Below are 10,552 nucleotides of genomic sequence, written 5' to 3' on the forward strand. Positions count from 1 at the left end.
TCAGAGTTAAGAAACTACTTTGTATGATACATTCCTGTAGAATTGCGGATGACAACAAAATGTAAACTCATCTACGGCCTGTGCAGTGTAGGCTTTAAATCACTATGAAAATGAAACACATGCACAGATTATTCCCAAAAGTCAGTACACAACTGTGCAACACAATCATATTAAATAAAGAAAATCGAACTGCACTATTCATATTTGTTCCATATATCAAGGACGTTGTGGGACTTTGAACCTATGGACAAGCAACCTCCATATATATTGCTACACCAGTTGAACTAACAGACATCACAGTAGCTTTAATGACTGAAAAGCTTTTGTGAATGACTAGCACTTTTATTGGGCCCTGTCAAATATTTGCATTCCTTCATAAAGCCTGCTGTTAATTAAATATCCTGCACACCTGCTTGTTTGGCCCAGCTGACTTTGTTATTTGCCCATCAATATTTAACTATAAAATTTTAATTCCATTACAATTTCCCTTTTCATCTTCATGGACATATTATATATGAAATGTCTGAAGACCCCACTTCATCTAACCACATATGTTCAGTAAATGCTAACAGTAATTACTAGGTATAGAGGTGTTTGTTATGGCACTTACTGTAGGCATGTAGCTGCTGTCAAACCTATGTGATCCTATTCTGCAGATCATCCCAGTCCATACGGTGAAGATTGTCATATCGATGCTGGACATGCATGCCTGTCCTGTAGATCCTGGTATGTCCTTAAAGCTCCCATACAATTCACTTCCAAATGTTGATGTGAGCAAAATTCCTTTGGAGTGCTCAAACCCTATACTCATGTCCAGTGTAGATGGTCAGCATCTGTTAGGTCTCCTCATTGGTCCAGTTGGGCATGCAGATGTGCTGTAGCCACCTCTCAGTCAATATTTCCTCAAAACTCTTGGAAGAGTTGTTCAAAAATACCTTCAGAAGATTGATCACTGAGGTATTCCTCACTTCTCAGGTAGCAATGGTATGATAGGAAGATGTATAAATATCACATTTTAAAAATGGTGCATATACGGTGGTAGCAGTTTACTGGTAGGCATTGTCCACATGCTGACATATCCACATACAATTATATCCATTGGACATTCACGTGGAGAACAATACACTTATACTGAGCTATTGCTTAATGTGCTGAGATTTGAGAACTTACATGGATGTTCACTGATGGGATTCCAAAAATATTGTATGCTAATGAAACTCATTAATTATGCATGGTGCAAATGGTACTTAATAAATATTTGTGCAGAGCTAACCTCACTGCTATATTTAACTGGCTGGCTGCACTTATCAGAAGGTAAGCTATCATGAGGTCAGCTACTTATATTATTTTTTTAATATACAATGCTCATTATCACTTGATTTGGCTCATATTATTGTTTCTGAAATTTCCATCACATTTTCATTCATTTTTTTGTTTGGGAAAATCTCTTTACCTCAATATGTCTGTTACATAAATGGATACATCTCCATCTTTATCAGGGAGGTTTCCCCATGTGCAGATGAATGGCTGCAAGCAAACCCACCCTGGTCAACTTTGGATGTGGACAGAATCCTCCCATAGCTGTTAGTAATGCAGTTTCACTTCTATGCATTTAGTAGCTTTTGCAGATAATGACGATTTTTGGGGCACCCCACACATTATACATTAAAGGTCTGATTTACAGATATTCACTGATGATTACTCCTACAGTGGAAGTTCATAGACCATTCAGCAGTATGATGGAACCACATGATAGCCTGTCATTTAACTTGGCTGTTTTTCTTCACAGACCACAGAACTGTTCAATTTTTACAAACTGATATTGTTCTGCCTTGCTGTTCTTAACATGGACAGATACATATATGATTCAACATATCATGAAGGTCACACTGCTGCTGACCTTTGTCACTGACTACATGGACATCTATTATGTATCCCCCATGGTTGATGTATAGCAGAATGTGAATGCAACTGCAAGAACACCATCTTTCTACTACCAAAGTTGTAGTGCAGTGGTTATGCTGTTGGCCCTTATATGTCAAAATGTTTACTGTCCCGGTTTTAATCTCGCCTCTTTATACATGACATACTCAAAAATGTGGAATTAGGTAATAGCAGTGCACATGTATGCTAATGATGTTAACACAGCTGTGATTCTGGCATGTGTTATAGTTTCCTTATGCTTATGTATACATGAATATAAATGACACTGATTGTTTTTCATGGGAGTGCACTGTATATGAAAGGCATTACATTGACATATGCTTTGAAGGTTGATATATCAATATGTGCACCTTGTGTGTATAAACTATGTGCATATAGGCATTTTAGATGTCAAACTGTAACAGACTACATAATGTTTCTGCAAAGGAAAGCAAAATCATCACTGAGGCTCTAAAGCAACACAGCCAAAATTTTCTAGGACAGATAGGTTATTCTGAGTGGAGACAATTATGGACATTACAAACATGATCAATGCTGTGGGTGGACAGAGCCATTTCAGGGAGGTCTGCCAGTAGTGTTGCTCTGACATGATCCTCTATGCATCCAAAATACTCCACCCCTAAGAGAAGGAGAGGAATGCCACTGAATGTGGGCCACCATTGCTTTCCCCAGATGTGATAATGATCTGCCTGACCTCCAACCATAATACCTGCTAAGATTGCTATATAATTTGGGGAGGTGTTAAGGCAGGTGTTCAACAACATACAGGAATGACCGACTTTCATAAACATTGTTGTATACTCCAATTACTATTTGAGGATATTCATTCACACATTGTACATTTTATTTTTTTTTTAATTTCACAGTGGCAGAACTATGTTATGTATAGCAAAACACACCAGAGTCACACAAACACTGAAGTGTTATAGCATGTTGTATTACCTAAGCAGTGCATAGATAATAATGTCTGCACCATGTGTACTGTTATCTGCTTCAATTGTGTAGAGCCATCAACATCAGGACACCAGTGACGCTTATCACATGTGTCTCCTTAGTCTAGTAGTGTGATCATTAGCCTTTATGTGCCTTTGCCTCCCATTATCCCTGAGGTGTATACTTACATGTTGTTTTTGTTCCATTTTAACTTACAGTAACATCAGTGCATCAGATGGGGTGGTCATGTACCAGTGAGGGCAGCCTGGTACTGCAGTTCATATGGCTGCTATGGTGCAACACTGTTTAGCACACTTTTGACCTTTAAAACTAATTTTGTCTTTTTTCTCTTTCACAGCCAACCTATTATATCACCATTCATATACAACTCCTTGGTCTAGTAGATTGGTCAGTATCCTTTGTGTGCCTTAGCCTTCTGTTATGCCTGAGGTGTATACTCAAATGTTGTTTGTGGTCTATTTTAACTTACAGATGGTGCAGCCAACTACCACAGACAGACCAGGTAAGTTAGTTCATATGGTTGCTGTACTGGAACATTGCTTTGCACATCTGTGACATCTTTAAATAATGTTGGCATGTTCATCTTTCTCTTTTCAGTTATATCCTATGTATCATCATCACCTTTGAGTATATTTATATCTGATATGCAGTGCATTACACATCACTGTCGATGCTGCTTGATGATATGTCTGTATTAATTACTAACATGTTCTGTATGTGTTTTTTTTTTACATGACAGTAGCATTTCAACCCCCACCACTCATCACTGGCAGCGAAGTCAGAGGAAGACATGTCAGGTATGTCTCATCTGTCTATATTTGCAGCATGTTCACTTCCTGACTCTGTCAGCAGCCCATCAAATAATCCTGTGGTAGAATGTGATGTGTCTTCTTTCAAGAGCACATCCAATGGCACACAGGCCACTGCATTAGTTTCATTGTCCATCAAAGAAGGGGGAAGTCATTTGTGTCATAATGTAGTCTCTATTAGGGAGAACAGTGTGGTTGACCATTCTGATGATTTGGGGACATCAGATAATTGACATGATGATGATGACTGTGACCTACTGTCTTCTGTTGAGTCCAATACTGATGGTAACTCTTCCCCATGACACAATAATACTGTTCATTGGACTATACATTGCATCATAACTGATGTGTCTGGACATGTCTCAGGGGGTGTACACTTACTGTTGCAAATGCATAAATGTTCATAGTGATGCCATGGCTCTGATCTGTGCATACTTGCCAATACTATTGATCATGTAGCAAGCTATCTGCATGTGTTACATGAAGATAAGGAATGCAGACATTGAGTGGTCTTGGCAACACTGGCTGCACAGCATGAGCGTGTGGCATCTGTTGCATGCTGTGTTGAAAGCTATGTTACGACAGTGCTAGAACAGTGCCTTAGTACAATCTGGGTGTTACATGCCCTGACCATACTGCACATATTTACTCCAGTGGGGAGAGGTAGAACACCTCCAGATATACACGTATTTTGCTGACTTTCATCATTGTCTATGCTACAACAGGCATTCACATCTGATGTTGTTTGACCTTCTTTGAACTCAGCAGTCATGTCCAGATAGACACATTGCAATACTGCTCCTAGCCACAAAATGCCCCAAACCTTTAGTGTCACCACAACCAACTCATCTGTACAGCACTATGGGCTGAATGCTTTTGGACATGGCAGGGGCAGCCAAGACAGCTGTAGGAGCTGTCAACATGAGCACCCTTAACTGCCTTAGAGTAACACTGACAGTTGATCCAATGTATGTCCTTTTGTGTCATTCTGACCCTGTGACAATGAAAACTGCTGTGCTGACCACTGCCTACTATATATGTAAGTGGTTTCTCAAATATCTGATAACACAGGTGTTTTCTGAACATTTATCTGACTTATGTGACTGCCTTCACATTGTATTGTATTGTACATAGTTGTACATAGTTGTCATTATAGGTTCATAGGTTCATAGGTTGGTACTAGGCTATTGGCCCTAGGGCCTATAAAAGCCTAGCCATAACAATTCCTTGGCTATTTCTTCCCACACTATTTACTTCCTTGGACCCCTGTCTAGCAGGAGGGTGACTGATGTGATCCCCAGGGTGAATTTCCTTTCTCCCATCCAATCATCCAGGTTCCTTTTGAAGAGGGCCAAAGAGGCACTCTGCTTGACATGTATGTGCAGTCTATTCCAAAGTCTGGGGAGTCTCTGGGTCAGGAACCTATCCCTCCAGCATGTTTTGTCTATTGTGATGACAAGATTTGTATCCCTGGAGCATGTGGCTCTGAGGGATTGGGATTTCTTTAAGTGTAGTATGTCCAACAGCTCTGGGTTTGACATGGCCCTGTATGTTAAGCAGAGATCGCCTCGGAGTAGACAATATGTGGCAGAGTATAGCTGGAGTTTTTTAAGGCGGTCAGCATAGGGCATCTGCTTTAGGCCTGTGATTTTTTTAGTGAGGTATTTCTGCGGCCTTTCCAGTTGTTGCAGATGTCTTGAGAGGTACATACCAAATGGGGCATTGTATTCTATAATGGGCCTAATGAGGGATGACTACAATGGGACAATGACCTCCTTTTTCCTGAATGAAAAGCCCTTACTGATGAGGTGTGCCACATAGAAGGATTTCCTGACTGTTGTGGTGATGTGGTTATCTAAATGAGACCACTGTCCACCTGTGTCCCTATGTCTCTTATCACACTTTCAGTGTTTAGTGTACTGCTACCTATGTGATAATTCATGGGTACATGTTTTTTTCCCAATGGGGATAACTATACATTTCTTGGCATTGAGCTTGAGCCCATGGCTCTGGCACCAAGCATCTGTTTCTGTAAGGACCTTTTGTAGAGTATCCACATCATTTGGTGATTCACTAATGGCTCCCAGTTTGCAGTCATCTGCGAACTTTGTTAGCCAGTGTCCCTTAGTGTTGTCCTATACTTTAGAGAAGTAGATGCCAAACAGGAGAGGTCCCAGGACTGAAACCTGAGGTACTCCACTTGTCACTTGTCTGGAGCTGGATTTGGAGTCTGCTACTTTTACAGTGTGGGTTTTGTCAGTAAGCCAGTTGGCAACCCATCGAGTGACGTAGGGATTAATGCCCAGCTTAGTAAGTTTATCTATGATTCCAGAGTGGGGGATGGTGTCAAAGGTCTTGTCAAGGTCCAGATAGGCTGTGTGGACTGCCTTACCCTCGTCCACCACTCTGGAGACTGATTTGAAGAAGTCAATAAGGTTCAGGAGACAAGATCGGCCCTTCACATACCCAAACTGGGTGGGGTCCAGTGTTTTAAGGTTGCCAATGCCTTTGTTTATAAGTTCCATGATAATACGTTCCATGGCCTTGTAGATCAGGCTCGTCAGACTGATGAGTCAGTAGTTCCCAGGATCCAAGATGGCTGCCCCCTTGTGGAGTGCCATATATATTTGTTTGGACATGGATGACTACAATGTTCTATGTGACAATCACCCTGATTCCATGCTTGCATCACTTGATATTTGACATATAGTAAGCATTTCTCAAGATCATCAGCTTGCTTCCTTATTGTTCCAGCACTGAATGATACATTGCACATTTCATTCTTATTTGCCATACCTACATGCACAGGCATGCCCCTGTGTGCATACAAGTGTTATGTGTGACATTTTAATATGGTACTGCACATGCCTCATCCTCAGCACTATATGCACCTCTTTTTACATATTTCTCTTTGTTATCCTCTTGCTGACATGTACTTCCTGTGTGACCCTTCATATATCTGTCTGCTTACACACACACACACACACACACACACACACACACACACACACACACACACACACACACGCACACATACCTGTTTTGCTGTATCCCAATCAATGACACATGTTCCATGGTCACTGTGTACTGCCTGTCATTGATCCTCTGCATAAATTAACATATTCTTTCACCAATATGACTCATATGGCAGCAAGCAGCTGTGCATTACAGTGTTACCTTATGTGTGACATTCCACATCAGGCATGTAATGTGAAACTTGTTTGTGACATAGGTTTGTTTAATTTTGGCTGGTCCTTCACATGGTGTCAGTACTCATGCTGCTGTGTGTTGCATAGCATTGTGTCTGACACTGTTACACATTACTATGCTATTTGTGATGCATCTGTGTTATTTACCACCCTTGTATTTAGATTGTTCTTCTGCTGATGCATTCCCATACACTGCATGAGTCTAGATTTATTTATTGGCTATTGTACAGTTAACTTCACGTACTACTTTTCTGTATGATGATATCCTACCTGAACAACAACACCTTCTTTATGTACACCTCATGAATGCCACTTCTATGCTAGTGTTGTCCGTTTTGGTTCTGCACCTTACAGAAAGTATTTCTATCATGGATTTTCCTCTGTAGACTCCAGATTTGCTCCTTGTTAAATCACGTTCATTTTTATAAGGTATTACAGGTGAATCATATGCTTATGTTATGTTACGTGTGAAATTTAATGTGGATGACAAATGGGATGTTTCCAGTAGTATTGCTATGTGCTCCTGTTGTGGGGCAAAACTATGAAAACATCATTGCTTTGTTGATGTACTTCTCTGTGTGTGGCTTGTCAAGACTCAAAGGCTTGAGACAGATGTTGCCATGTTGCCCAACCTCATTCATATGGCCACAGCCTCCATCACCTACACCTATTTCTTCATGCCTGTGTCTTCCTGATCATCCTGTTACAGCTCTGATAGCTCCAGGTCTGACATCTGAGGTTCATGGGGTAGGTCATTCACACCTGTTGCTGGTAGGCCACTGTGTTTTGATGTTATTATATTGTTCCATATGGCACACAAGGTGACCATTTGTGATGCTTTTCTGATAATTCTGAAGTGAAACCCTGGATGTGTTCAGACATCTGAATTTTGATTTTGGCAATCCAAGCACATGCTTGATGGTGTTCCGTGTCATGTTGTTCTCTCTGTCATATGTTTTCTCAGCAGGCATTGATATGCATCATAAGCCAAGGCTCCAATGGATAACCACTGTCACCTGTTTTTAGGGGATTAAAAACAAATATTTATTCTTTATGCTTACTGTTCACATGTGCGGATATTGCTTACAGTGTAACAGTGGTCACATACTTACCTGGTAGAAGCCCCTTCAATATTTCTCCATGTTGGAAAGTGGCCCTCAGAATACTTTTCTTCCAAATTGCTACATCATGCACACTTGTAGGGAGAGTTGACATGATATTGCTAATGAGACCATCTGCGGAGCTCACCACCTGACAATTAAACAATGCCCCCCCTCCCCATTTCTATTGATGCACCATTCTGCATTGAGTACCACTGGAATTTTAATTGGGACATGGGTACGACTGATTGCAGAAAGGACACGGAGGAAGTTGAGAATGGCATAAAACTGTTGTGAGGCAGTTCTACACTCCATGGCTGTTGATTGGAAGTAGATGCATTCATCCACTTTCATGCACATTACTACCAAGAACTGTCCTAGAATGTGACTGTTAGTTGCCTGGGATAATTACACAACATCACCCATAATCCACTGGATTGTTCCAGAGGCCAGTATACCCAGACTTAAGCACACTTTTATTTCTACCTGTTCTGGGATACCCTGCAGACTGTGACCATACATATGGGGTGCACATGTCCTCTACACAGCCTGAAACAACTCTCTATCTAACCTTTATCAATCTATTATTTCCTCTTCAGCTTGGCTCAGCACCTTGCTGGCTGCCTTTTGAGATGCATTTGCAGATCTTCCATTTTTATTGCTTGAGGTGCCCCAGCCTAATTAATCTAGGGCATTAAAAGCAGATTTAGTTTTTTTTTTTTTTTTTTGCTTTAGTTTTGAGTTATATTGTGGAATCTGCAGGATTGCTTAGCAAATTGTAGAAAATTATAGCAGTCAGGGTAAGCACAAATGACCTCCACTGACAGCTTTCATGAAATTGTTCATGCACCTGTCTTTCTAATTTTATTTTCATTAGGTTAACAAATTGTATTTTGGAATCTGGCAGGTGTGTACAGAGTCCACAATTATCCTACAATGAATACATTTTTTACTTACCTTTGTGTTGTCATCCCTTGTAGAATAACGTCCACCACTGATATATGGGTGTCTTCTTTCAGCGTGCTGTGCTGTCTGCAACTTTCTTTTGGGATCTGACTGAGACGTTAGACTGATTATTTAGTTATTTTTTTATAGTTGCAATTATTGGTATATGCAGCACTTCAAATTCTGGCTCACTGATACTTCCCAGAGCATGTGTATTGGCCCTTTTCCTGTATTTTATATGACGACATTCACCTAATAGGATTCATCTTGCAGCATTTGTTACAGTATGTTTCACTAAGCCAGCAATTAGTTTCATAGTAATAAGGTTCACTGCAAGAAACCTTTCTAACTGGGTCTACTGCAAGTGCTTATGTGTTTGTAACTCATTACACACATGCTCACCATCTCTTGCTCAAAAAACAAGTGCTTGAACAACCACTATCCTAATTTCTCACTTGTACATAGCCCTGCCAACACCCAACCCTATACAACTGTATAATCCTACCAAAAGCTAAAATCAACCCATAAAACTTTTACTCCTAACCCAACTCTTAAGGTAAACCTCCACTCTTATTCCCTAACCTTATAGTCAGTCATTCATTCCTCCCTAAACCTAAAATTCTAACAAGCATCCCAAAACCTAAATTCCCCAATTAGTCATTATGCCTAAGATTCCCCTCCCATTCCTTAAACATAAAATACCCTTCCTGCTTCCTTAATCTGAAAAGCTCTTCCCATTTCCATTCCCTAAACCTAAAACTCCCTTAATTTTTCCTAACCCTAAATCTCCCTTATTGCTCCACTAATCTAAAATCCCTCTCCCACTTGCTAAGCCTAAAAACACATTTCACTCCTTCCCCATGTCTGCTACCTGATCTCATATTCAGACATGAATATCAGCCTAGTCCTTGGCTTTAAGACAGAGATTTTTAACTTCTTGAGACTCAAGCACCTGTAGTGGTCTCATTTGCCCTATGATTTGGTTTCACAGTCGTTTTAAAGATGATGTTTTCAGCAAAAGCTTACTGCAGCTCAATGAAATCTTTTACATTTACTTCCTTGGCATTGCAATCTGTAAAGCTTTCTCAAGATTCAGATCTGTCTTGTCTTTAAAAACAATATTTTTCTGCAGATTTTCATCCTGCTTACCAGTGCATATTAATCTGCTTTGCACTTTTCAATTATTTCCTCCCAGAAATGATAATTGCACTTTTCAATCATTCTCACCTAGAAATTATGCCATTTTGTTAGTCAACTCAGTTTGTCTGCATGTTTAAATACAATCTCATCTTGTCTTTGTATTAGTTATGAAACATATTTCAGTTAGCAATGACTACCGGTTTAGGGTTCTGAGGTTTCTGAATAATCTGAACTCTATCTCAAAATGTATATTTTATAATGCTTCCAAACTGAGCAACCTCCCTAGTGTTGTAGGGGTCATGGCATGAAATAATATGGAGGCCTCCTTTTAATATTGCTTCTATTATTGTCATTGTGGTACAATGCCTTTCTCTTAGCATAAGATAAATATTCTTCTCACTGAATATTGAAACCACCCATACATCTACCACTGTTGGCCATTTTGTCATTA

The sequence above is a fragment of the Protopterus annectens genome, chromosome 3.part1 (genome assembly GCF_019279795.1).
Source record: "Protopterus annectens isolate FY-2018-M chromosome 3.part1, PAN1.0, whole genome shotgun sequence".
In the NCBI taxonomy this organism is placed as follows: Eukaryota; Metazoa; Chordata; order Ceratodontiformes; family Protopteridae; genus Protopterus; species Protopterus annectens.